Source organism: Magnolia sinica, chromosome 3 (genome assembly GCF_029962835.1).
Source record: "Magnolia sinica isolate HGM2019 chromosome 3, MsV1, whole genome shotgun sequence".
Classification (NCBI taxonomy): domain Eukaryota; kingdom Viridiplantae; phylum Streptophyta; class Magnoliopsida; order Magnoliales; family Magnoliaceae; genus Magnolia; species Magnolia sinica.
In genome coordinates this window covers 18,483,744-18,493,172 of record NC_080575.1, presented here as the reverse complement: position 1 = coordinate 18,493,172, position 9,429 = coordinate 18,483,744, and the positions used below count along the sequence as shown (strand labels likewise).

The window sequence follows — 9,429 nt, the reverse complement described above, 5'->3', positions numbered from 1 at the left end:
TTAACAACTGGGTGGGCCATTTAATAGGATCTACTGCTGACCTAAAGTATATTAGCTAATCAATGATGGTACATAAGACACCAATAAAGATTTCCATTTAGGTATCACCAAGTATCTAGAAATCAAATATTCAAATCCTATTGCTATGATTAGCTTGATCAATTAGAAAAAGATGTCAGACCAAAGATGTTAAAAGAATTAGTAGAAGACATGGAAATATGAAAAGATAACACTCACATTTTTCCAGCTATGGTCGAAGAATATGAAAGCTGTACATCCCAGCTCTGCTAAGACCAACAAGATCACCAATATAGAATACTGGTAGGTTTAAGGAAACCATTTACTATTAAGAAACAAAATGAGTGATGTCAGGAAATTCCTTGTGGGCTTTTATTAGGGCCAAGAGTGATGTAATTGACTGGACAATGGTGTCACCTGCTTCGAGCGACTCAAAAATCAAATTTTGATTTATAATAGTACCTGATAAATCCACTTAAAAAATTGAAAGAATGACCACTGATCAGACGTCTGTGATAAGGTGTGACAAGCTGGGAATTTAAGTAGCAAAGCAAGAAATATGCGTATGCCAGCATAAACTCCCAACACAAGAATATAAATCCAAAAATAGAAAGAATCTGAGTTCCGGTTATCTTTTCCTCTAGAACCTTCCTGCAATGTAGTTTGGGAAGCGTGTATGAGTACAAGGATATAAAAAACTATTGTACAGCAATAGCAAAAAGGGACCATGGGTCTGCCACAACAATATGAAAATGTAAATTTCAAACATAATACTACACTCACATGTAGATATATGTTACAAATACTGAACTGAGTCCAAACCAAAAGAATCTAATAAACAACCTTGAGATCACCATGCCTCTAGCTGTTGAATAAGCCCCAACTGTGAGCAGGACATCCAAGCAGCCTACAAATTCAGAATGGAATTTGATGTGAGAAAGACAGAAAAAGAAGTAGCAAAGAAAATATCCAAATCTGAGAGTTATTTTACTTAACCCCCATCTGCTTTAAGGCCCATCATATAAACGGTTTGGATCATTGAAATGTGACACGAGATCCAGCTGCTGCAGTCCCTACTTATAAAACCCCAATAACAAGTGCTTGCTGAAATTCGAGGTAGAACTCTTCGCTATAAATACTGGGAAATTTCATCAGTTTCTGTCATTTCCTGTAAATTAAATAGAATGATTGTAAATCAATCTACTTTGCATCCAAACGCAACAACAATGTAATAATTCATCAACCAAATTGACAAGTCTGGTTTACAAACAAAATCCAAGGGCAACTCGAAAGCAATTGCAATACATAATTCCAAAGATAAAAGTATTAGTTAAAAGACCAAATACTTGAACTTTCGGTTTACAACAAATACAACAGAAGGGAAGCAAACATGTACCTGGACTTGCCAATCTTCATTCCTTGCACAACCATAAACTCGCATCATCTAGGTGCTTAGAGCACAGACACCTGCTGTGGTATTTAAGTTCTACGAATTATCATGAAAAGGTTCATAGCACTTATTCTCTTAAAAGAGTTACAATCTAATCAGCCACAAGATCTTCCTTCTACGATTAGAAGTCTCTCATAACCCATGGAGTATCAACTCACCATTTTACCGGATGCAAATATTAAAGCTATTGTTTTCGGCTCCCTTATCCGCATTATGACTGCAGCAAAACACTGTTGGAAAAAACAACTTGAGAAGGAAAATTAGTCATTATTGACAAAAGATACAATGCAATGAGGATTCATATAGGCTGAATTTGTGTCTGCCCTCAATCAAAGTGGGAATCAACTTGTGAACAGTTGGGGCATAAAAATAAAAAAATAAAAAAATAAAAAAGTGGGCCCGAGAAAGTTTCAACTCCCTGTTGTTTTTAATGATGTGGCCCACTTTAATTTTGGATGTACCTTATGTTTGAGCTTGTCCTTAAAATGTGACATGTATTTAGTAAATCTGGCAAATCATTCAAAGTTGGTATTCCTGACATGGTCAGATTAATTGGGCCATATGTTAGTATTAAAATATTGAATCAAATAACTTTCAAACATGTTATATAACATTGACTTTGATAACCGTGCATGACCAAAATCACTGCCAAATCAAATTTCTGGACAAAAGAAAAAGGTGAATACCAGTTTTTGGGCCATAGCTTGTAGATCGATCCTTGCAATCAGCTTTATGGTGAGGCCGCAGCAGTGTAATTCGGCTGTGCTAGTTTCTACAAGCAATGTGGTGGATCCCAGTAAGACTATTTAAATTTGAACATACAAAATATTCTCTCCGTAATTAAAGAAGATTGAAATGGAGAGATTGGTGTTGGAATCGATGGTGTATTTCGTGGTGGTGGTGGTGTTGTTGTTGGTAGTGGCATTGCCTTCCACAGGCTTTCTTGAACGTTGACGGCCTCTATGCATGTGGCGCTCACAGTACTTTTGATCCGACACCACATCCTTAGAGAATCACCATTTCTTTCCATCTGTTCTTCTGCACCTTCCTGGCTCTGGTTCCATGCTATTTCTGTAGTCAAAGCACATATTTCTGCAACCAAGCCCTGAAATAGGAGAAGGAAAAAAAAAATTCATTCAAAGACAGATGACAAATGAAAAATAAATATTACTCTTCAAATAAGGGATAAACATGCCATCCTCCCTTGTTTCAGATTACAACTCTGATTACAGCCCTGTAGACGATGTACCATTCATTATACAAAAACTGCAAACCTTGCACTCTAGCTGCTTTCCTTTTCATTTTCCTTGTCCTTACCAAACTATGGAAGAAATATAGAACACCCAAAAGATGAACTCTCAAGCACATACATAAAGCACTAACAAATCAAAGCAGTTAGTTCAAAAGAAAAAAAATAAAAATAAAGTGAAAGGAAGTCCAAAGAACAGTTTTAGGGTGGATTTTCTATATTGCATACATCGAACTCCAAAAGGAAAAAAGCTACGGAGCCAAGAGGTGCAATGGGATCATGGAGATCAGTTTCTACATTCGCTACAATTGTGGTCATTAAGAGAATCTTAAAAAAACATATTATACCTGTAAACTAGTACTCGAAGCTTAGGTACATGATTTTACCTACTTCCATGCTATGCAATGGCTAGGCACATTCCATAGGTACTCCAGAACTTCGAAGTTCAGCAATGACACCCATTTTCTCCTTGAAAAAGCACTCCATGTTATCCATCTACAAAAAGAAAATCACAAGAATTCCAGTTCTGAATAAGAATACAAAGGCAATGCACAACAAGCATTAAGATGACATGCAAGTCCTGCACTCATCAGAACAAATAGATCCCCATGGACTACTTTTAAGATGCAACAGTGGAGTCAGTACAACAGACTGCTACCACACTGTCACAAGAGTTGCACCAATACTCGATGCCAGCTGCTGCTAAATACTATCAAATATTACGTGTAATACAACTGCAAACAGAGAAACAACCATAAATTGTAAAAGATACAACTCCAATTCTAGTAGATGCTGAAATTAAACTACCAATCCTTAGCAGTCTGCCCAAGTACACAAAAGAATTCCTGTTCTAAATATGATTCGCAAAACAAGTTACAAAAAAGACAACCCCGTATAGTGTGGAGAAGGCTATGTTGATGATCATATTACTGACATATTTTGTTAAATTATAATTTTAGTTATTATTTTAATATAAATTATTTGGATATGGCTGGCCATTTCTGAGACAGATCTAATACCCACATTGCATGATATTGGACACAGGTAGCCATGTCTAACTGCACAAAATCTAAATTGAAGCAATGACATGTTCAGGTGAGGGAGCAGTTGGGTTTTTAAAAAAAAAGCGTAGAACATTTTCAAAAGCAATTTTAATCATGTGCATAGGGATCTACTTCCCATCTAGATGAAATCAAATTTCCACAAGGCAAAAGAAGATGAAAAGAAAATTTTCAAGTTATAAGAAACATCACAAGTAACTTACAAATATCACACCAATAGATAGTTCAGCCCAAATACATTCATCATCCATTCACCAATATATATATATATATATATGTCTAACTGTACAAAATCTAAATTGAAGCAATGACATGTTCAGGTGAGGGAGCAGTTGGGTTTTAAAAAAAAAAGCGTAGAACATTTTCAAAAGCAATTTTAATCATGTGCTTAGGGATCTACTTCCCATCTAGATGAAATCAAATTTCCACAAGGCAAAAGAAGATGAAAAGAAAATTTTCAAGTTATAAGAAACATCACAAGTAACTTACAAATATCACACCAATAGATAGTTCAGCCCAAATACATTCATCATCCATTCACCAATATATATATATATATATCATAAGTTTTTTTATTTTCATTTACATTCACAAACACATTCATCATCCAACTATTAACAACATTTACAAAAAATAAAATATATCCAACTAACTCTTAATAATAATTTGCAACTTAACCTGCTAAGAACCGTCATGCACTGCAATGTCTTACGGCAGAGCGGGTTCTGAGGAGTTACAAGTTGACCCTGACAACAGCATATAAATGAAGCGATAAAGATATAAATGATTCAAGATTAATTAAAGGTTTCGAGAACTTACATCCACCTCACTCTTGTTGCCAAGTAGTCCTGACGAAAATGCATCCACACTACGAGAAGGGGAAAAAAAAAATTTGTGGCTGCACCGATACGGTCTAATATGAACGGCTGCCTACGTACCCAATGTTGGAAGATTGGGATCAAGAAACTATGTAGTTCTTAATATTTGGCATATTTCTTTCGATAATGTTCCAATAATATCATCATTTGGCATATTTCTTTCGATATCGTCGTGAGATTTTCAAAATCTCAACAATATCTCTCCTTGACTAAAAGTAACCAATTATAGCTTCAAACTAAAATTCAACCCTTAAATAATTGAATTTTGGGAGAAGAAAAGGAAGAGATGGATTAGAGAAATCTGTTGTAATACAATTCGAGGGAGGGATGAAATAGGAAAGTAGAATATACCTCAGTGGAGGTGAAGCAGAATACAGGACCTTCCGTTTAAAGGTGATGGTCGATGGACGATGACGCTCCAACGGCGCAGGGAGGATTTCTCGATGGGTTCGGGCATGTTCGCCATGAACATCACATAAGAAATGGCCTGGATCTCATGAATGGCTGCCCTGCTGTAGCAGGTGTTGAGAGGCCCCCTCTCCATCTCACTCGAGAGTCTAGAGATAGTGTTCCTGACTGCTATCTCCAACGTGCGTTGTGCATTCCAATTACTAGTGCTTACTAAGTGAAATCTGATTAATAGCCAGAGTAATCTATCTTCAATTCATTACAAAGCTTTAAATGTTTTGGGATGAAAACTCGAAAATATATCTAGACTGGATAGGGCCCGTACCTGTTTGGACTTAAAGCCCCAACAAGTGATTGGATGAATTAGAAGAATAGTTTTCTTAAAGAACAAAAGATATATTCAAATTCTAATGCAGCAGCAATAAACCAGACTAACAATGGTATACATGCATTAAGTCTACTGAAGAATGCATGCCACTACATCTATTGATTTTGTAGAAAATCTGAATCAGGGACCTAAATTCCTACAGACTGTCACCTCCAATTTGATACAAATCACAAAACTATGTCGTGTGAGTCTCGAGAGGACTGGTCTTGTGACTATTTGAACCAAGTGGCCTAAAAAATACACATTTTTGTTTCAGGAATTTTATCAAACATGTGACATGCTTGTTGCTCATTGGAATTCCATCAAACACATTTGCATAGATCTTGCACACATGTTCCAGGATGGAACATGTTGCATAGACAGGCTGCCTTACACATGTGTGGGCTTAGCAAAGCTCCCACACCATTAAGTGATTTGGGCAGACAATACCATCATCCAAGATTCAACTCAACAACATGCACACAATATTTTAATGAAATTGCATCATTGCCACTATCAGCACCACCCAATGACCAAGAACATGGATATCCATGTTCTAGCATGAACAAGCATACAGTATGAACCTACAAATGCAGGTATACATGACCGACCGATTCAAGCAGATTGAAGAGAAGTTCATGCAAAGATATTTCACATTCCAGTTATATCATCTCCATCTTCAACAACACCTGCATATACAAGAAATTATATACAATATCAAGTTTCAAAAATAAAAAAACCACAAAAAAATAAATAAATAAATAAAAATCAAGAAGAACATTTAAAACAAAAAACAAAAACAAACAAACGCAGATCGAAAAAAGGACACCGAAGGGAGATGATTCTAATAATATGAAAAGGCGGAGAAATGGCTAAAATCAAAAAATCTGAAGAAAAAACAGACAGACGGTTCTGCTTCAATTGGACCCAGATAACAGCAAATCTGGAAACAAATCCACCCAAACCACCCATTTACATAAACGGAAACTCAATATCGGTTAAAAACTGCCAAATCCAACGCCGATTTTTTGCATCAATGCCTTAAATCCCTCGAAAAACTTGAAGAAGGAGAATAAATCCAATTCCAGCTATCAAAACCGGTTTCCTCGAGCAATATCGGATCGGGAAGAAAAAAATAACTGAAAGGATCATCGATCATAAAACATGAAACTGGAGAGAGATCGGAAACGAGATTTCATACTGTATAATGGAAATCACAGTGGGCGACGGAGCTCCTATCTGGACAGAGTCCGTCCTTGCAGGGCCACGTCCATCTTAAATGGTGGGGGCCACTCATCTACCGTCTGCATGTGCATGTGTAGCTAGCAATCACTCATCATATACTCATCCAAAACCACATTTCCAAAGCCACAAGACATCAGAGAGAGACATCCACAAGCCCCGATTGTTTCAATGGTGGACAGGCATTAATTCAACAGAAAGTGGCGTGGAGAAAGAAAAACTCACCTATTTGAAGATGATGCTCAATGGAAGATGACGCTCCAATGGCCCTGGGAGGATTTCTCGATGGAAGATGAGATGGAAGAGGAAAAGAGGGAAAGAGGGAAAAGAGGAGGGGGTGACGGATGGGTTTCCTGTTGAAAATAAGATAAAACTTTCAATCCATATACTGTGAGTTTACCATAATTTATAACACAAGCTCTATTAATGGTCGTACATGCATGGGACCATTTTCTGCATGGTTAAGATTTTTTACATAATAAAATTATAAATATTTACTATTTGCACTTAGACTGATTATTTTGATGGTCTGGATAACTCTATATCTCATCCATTATTGTTATGGACGAGTCACCACTATTTTATATAAAATACAAGACTTACAATGCAAAATTGGATTCAAAACGGTAAGTTAACTTTTGGACCTGGCATCGCTCTATGGGCCCACCATGATAGATTTATTTCATCCACGCCGTCCATCCATTTCACGACATCATTTTGTATAATATTCCCATAAAGAATATTGAAATAAATCTTAGGTGGACCACACAATCAGAAAAAATTATTGATTGGACGTACATGGGTGAGCTTTGGATTTAAATCTTGGGTGGACCACACAACCTTTGGATTTAACTCGTTCTTTGGATATTACCTTAAAATGATCTCTCCAAATGGATGGAAGGTGTGGATACAAAACGTACATCATGGTGGGGCCTACGGAGTTTGCTGACGTCACTTCAGTAGCTACTCTCCAGACCCGAATTTCTTGTGAAAGGCTTTCGTAGGAACTTCCTGTGCAAGAATGCCGGGTGGGGCCCATCGAGATATTTTGGAGAAATACACTCCGTTCATCCATTTTAAGAGATCATTTTAGGACATGTGACCAAAAATTAGGTGGATCCAAAACTCAAGTGAGCCACAAGAGAGGAAACAATGGGGATTCGGTGAGCACCGTTGAAACATTCTTATGGACATGAAAATTTTGTATCAGGATATTTTTTCGGTTCTTTCACTTTATCCTATTGAGAGTGACCTTATAAACGGTTTGGATGGCCCATAGACATCAGAATGGAGCCCAGGAAGGTTTTAACGGTACAAATTTCTTTTCCCAATTTTCTCTCTTGCGTGACTCAATTGAGTTGTGGATCTAACTCATTTTTTTCAGATGCCCTACAATGAGCTATAAAAACGTATGAACAGGGTGGATTGATCAAAAACATTACAGTGGGCCCCACCCAGCATCCTTGCGCAGGAACTTGCTGCGAAAATTTTGGCAGGAAATCTGCATCCCTAGTCTCCCCGGAACTAGCCCCTTGGCTGTGGTCGGTGCTCTGTAGGCCCCACCATAATGTATGTATTTCATCCATTACCTTCATCCATTTTTAAATATCATTTTAGGAATTTATTCCAAAAATGAGAGGTATATAAATCTCAGGTGGACCACACCACGTGAAAACAATAGTGATTGGATATCCATCATTAAAACCTCCTAAGGCCCACTGTACTGTTTATTTGACATCCAATCTGTTTATTAGGTCATATAGGCCTAGATGAAGGGGGAAAGCAAAAATCATCTGGATCCAAAACTTTTATGGGCCCTGAAACGTTTTTAATGGTTGACGCTCATTAAACACTGTTTCCTGTAATATGGTCCATTTCAGATTGGGATATATCTCATTTTTGGTCTCATGCCGTAAGATGATCTTTAAAAATAGATGGACAGCATGGATGAAACACATACATCATGGTGGGGCCCACAGAGCACCGACCACCAGCCATTGGCGGGTGTCAAGGGGAGTAGCCAATCCGTTCCCCTTATTTGTAGCGTGGTCCATTTAATCTTTGGATATGATTCATTTTTTGGATAATTCTCTAAAATAATCTCGAAAAATGGATGAACGATGTGGATTGATTCCAAAATTTCAGTAAATCCAAAACTCAAGTGGAACATGCCACATGAAACAGTGTGGAAAAATGATTTCCACGTTGATACCTTCCTTGGGCCCACAGTAATGTTTATTTGCCATCCAACCTGGTCATAATATCAAAAATATATGAATGAAAATAAAACACAAACATCAACTTGATCCAAAACTTCTATGGCCTCGAAGAATTTTTCAATGGTAGAGGTTCAATCACACTATTTCCCGTGATTTGGTCCTCTTGAGATTTAGATATGCTTCCTTTTTGTTCTTTACACCTCAAATTATCTATTAACATGCATGAACAAAGTAGATAAAATAAATAAATAATGGTGGACCCCACAAAGTTTACTCTGGTAAGGGTAACTCACTTAAATGTAGTAGAGAGGGGTTTCCTTAAAACATTCATAATCATATATTGGGCCTGCCTAAATGTGATTCACATATCCAACCCACTCATTATGTGTGTCCCACTTGGATGAGGGGTCAGACCAAGTTTCAGCCGCATCCAAAACTCATGTGGGCCCCACCAAGTGCTTTTATATTTTTTAGGATGTCTTCACATGGTTTTAGATGGTATGGCCCACCTGAGTTTCATATACGGATGATTTTTGA

General features: G+C 37.3%; 1 long non-coding RNA gene across 3 annotated transcripts; it reads right to left on the bottom strand.

Annotated features, from left to right (window-relative positions):
• Positions 1-485: 485 nt before the first annotated feature.
• LOC131241449 (uncharacterized) lies at positions 486-3,229 on the bottom strand. Of its 3 annotated transcripts, none has more exons than XR_009169033.1 (4): positions 3,104-3,229; positions 2,291-2,573; positions 802-1,186; positions 486-669 (listed from the first exon to the last, which is right to left on the bottom strand). It is a non-coding gene; the product is annotated as an uncharacterized LOC131241449 (long non-coding RNA). The 3 variants fall into 3 exon arrangements; XR_009169031.1 differs by having other exon boundaries at positions 3,065-3,223; XR_009169032.1 differs by lacking the exons at positions 2,291-2,573; positions 3,104-3,229 and adding an exon at positions 1,415-1,594.
• Between the last annotated feature and the right edge of the window lie 6,200 nt (positions 3,230-9,429).